Source organism: Microtus ochrogaster, chromosome 15 (assembly GCF_000317375.1).
Source record: "Microtus ochrogaster isolate Prairie Vole_2 chromosome 15, MicOch1.0, whole genome shotgun sequence".
NCBI lineage: Eukaryota > Metazoa > Chordata > Mammalia > Rodentia > Cricetidae > Microtus > Microtus ochrogaster.
The window spans coordinates 27,304,222-27,307,300 of NC_022017.1; the positions used below are offsets into that span (position 1 = coordinate 27,304,222).

At 55.2% G+C, this 3,079-nt stretch overlaps 1 protein-coding gene across 1 annotated transcript in view; it reads right to left on the minus strand.

The window, feature by feature from the left end:
• The window catches only part of Mpped1 (metallophosphoesterase domain containing 1), a 77,930-nt gene extending 77,773 nt beyond the window's left edge, over window positions 1-157 (minus strand). The window contains exon 1 of the mRNA XM_026782787.1: window positions 79-157. The gene's annotated coding sequence lies outside the window, so the exon portion shown is untranslated. The remainder of the gene's footprint in view (window positions 1-78) is intronic.
• Window positions 158-3,079: the final 2,922 nt, after the last annotated feature.

Sequence of the window (3,079 nt, forward strand, 5' to 3'; positions counted from 1 at the left end):
GCCCCGCGCCCTCTCCACGCAGCCCCCAACCCCAGCCGCCGAGCGCCAGGAGAGGGGAGCGGGGCGGGGCGCCCTCACCTCCGGAGCCGCGCGCCGCGCTAGGCACCGCGTGCAGGGGCGTGCGTGGCTCCTTCCTGGTGTTCAGGCACCTGCTCCATGTCCAGAACCCCAATCTGGGAACACCAGGGTCTTTTCCCTGGAGAGACACAGACCCCCGCACCCCCCCCCAACCACACACACACACTGGATCAGGCCTGGGTCTTCCAGCTGGAGTCCCTTCTGTCTCCTAGTCTCTCACCCCTGGCCTTCTGGGTGGCCTCAGTGGCCTCACCCAGAAACCCAGAGCCGGCAGGTAAGCCAGTCAGGGAGGCAGAGAACCGAGCTCTAGGTCTCAGGGAAGCCCTGTCCCGGGAGGCAGAGGCGAAGAAACAGGAAGTTTGAAAGACTAAGGACCCCTGACCAGGCTGAAGACGGGGCATCCATAGGGCCTAGTGTGGTCAGGAAACAGGAGCCAGTCTGGCCTGGGCTGCCCCCCAAATGGAAGTTAGGCAGGAGGCTCATTCGATACCCCTTAACTAGTGTTTGTGGGTCCTACTTGCTCATCTCTCAGATGGTTAGGTGTCAGACCCCAAGGACACCTCTGGGACCTCGTGAGGCCCGGGGCTTCTCTGAAGGAGAGTCTAGTCTTATGAGAGGGACAGAAGGAGACTCATGAGAGGAGAGGGATCAGCCGCCTGAGTGAGAGAGCATGCCCAGGGTAAAAGAACCTTCTAGGCAGAGGCTGGTGCAGGCCAGGGTGGGATGGTGAGGCTCTGTGGAGTGAGAAGAAGATAGTGCCAAGGAGAATGAGGTTCTTTGCTAAGCCGGTGGAGTTCTTCACGAGCCATTGCAGGTAATGGCCAGGGCCTTGCCTTGCCCAAGCTTGCATTTTGAGTAGAGCTCACTCTGGCATCCGGGTAGGGAGTGGGCCTGGGTGTGTAAAGGCTAGAATGGAGGAACTGATAAAGAGGTTCTCCCTGTGGGTTGCTATGTTTCTCTCCTACCTCCCGAAGAACTCACCCCGGAGCCCCTGTCCTAGGACAGCAGCACCACGCTGTGCCTTGGAAAACTGCTCTGCCTATCTGGGAGAGAAGGGTTGGGGCCCAGGATATCATCAGAGTGCCTGCTGCCTGCCAAGAACAAGACTGCAGCTGGGCATGGCCTTTAGGGGCCAAGAGCAGAGACACTGGACATTCTTGTGTCTTGTCCCCCAAACTCTGGGTGCTACCAGAGCTCAGCTCCCAGAATACCATCTCTTACTGTGCACCGATTGAGCACCCACTGTATGCCTGACACTCAGCATGCTGTTTGGAACCAAGTGTGAGCTTGCCACCAAAGATCTGTCATCACTTGTACCACCCAGACTGAGGAACCGAGCTTGAACACACTCTGCCTTAGGTGATCCCCTACTCCTCTCCTGGTCCAGGCAGTATCCCAGAGGTCAGGCCACAGAGCCCGATGCTGTATCTACAGGGTCTGCAGCCCACTAAACATCAGTGACTGGCTCTAGAAGATGAGGGAATGAGGAGTGTGGGGTGGGCAGGACAGACCCGCTCCTAAATGAACAGCCAATCTGGGCAGACAGCAGACATTCTGTGTAAGGGAAAATTTACTAACACAGTGGTCTTGTTCATGGAGACTGACAGACACACCACCCGATCCTCACTGCTGAATCAGCCAGCAAGGCTCATTCTGACGGGAAGCATTTCCTGGGTGCCTACTATGTGCTGGAGACCCAAGGAGAGGAAAAGAAGGTAGACGCTCTGCCCGGCTTAAACACCAGTCTCCCCCTGCTAGCCTAGGTCTGTTTGGACCCTGACACTGCCCCAGGAAACAGTCGCCTGGATGGCACGGGCCTCACCTCAGATCTTCCTCCATACCCTAGCAATGGATCCTGCTCATATGCACACTGTTGTGCACATACACACACACACACACACACACACACACACACACACACACACACAAATAAACACACATAGGATTCCATCAGGCCACTGGAGCCCCAGCAATACCATAGTACTAACATCACGTGACTCACAAAAAGCTGGGTGGAAACCAGATGTAGGTGTTTCTGAGCAGGGAGACCACCTCTGTCATCTACAGGGACTGAGATGCTACATCTAATAGCTCCCAAGGAGACAGGTCCTGGCCACTGATACCCTCTGAGTTGCCATTTGCAAGTCCCTAGTAGGCAGCTTTGCGTGTCGGTACCCCTGTCCTCAGCCTCTCCATGGTGTCGGAGTCCTTCGTGGCTGTTAGGGACTTACCCAGCTGTCTCCTTGCTGGCTTGTTGTTGCAACAGTCTAGCATGGATTCCAGCAAGGGGCAGCCTCCCCACAAAGGAGAGGAAGCCTTAGCTGATGAATTAAAAGATATGGGGCAGGGGGATGCTCCAAAGATTTCAAACCTGTTCAGCTAGTATAAAGCTGGGGTGTGAAGCCAACCCTTACACTACAGTTGTCTTCCTTTGTCCCTTCTGCTCACTCTGCCCCCAGTCAGCTGCCAGGCAACGGCTTCCTTCACACTTAAAGCCCCCACCATCCCAGGCAAGCTCTGTGGGGTTCAGCTGAGCTGTCCAGGGTCCTGGCCAGTCCCAGTCCCACCCCAAAGGCTTCTCTGATCTGTCACTCACACACACACACACACCCCTCCCTCCTGGAAATCAAAAGGAAGCTATAAGCTGTGAAGCCGGGCCAGCCCCTACCACATGTCAACTCTTGAGGCCTCAGTGGCCATTTCCCAAAAATGAAGCAACACGGAACAGGCCAGGACTCGTGGTCAACCATGTAGTCACCACCTCGGGCCTGGCAAAGACACAGAACTAGAGGGACAGTGACAACAAGCTGCCATTGAACAACAAACCCGAGATGGTGTAAACTTTGACACTAAATGACTGCTATGCCATATTGACCAATGAGGGACACGGGCTGGGGAGCACTGTGAGAACAAAGGAGTTGCAGAGTGCCCCATGCCATGGACAAGAAAGAGATAGATAGATAGATAGATAGATAGATAGATAGATAGATAGATAGATAGA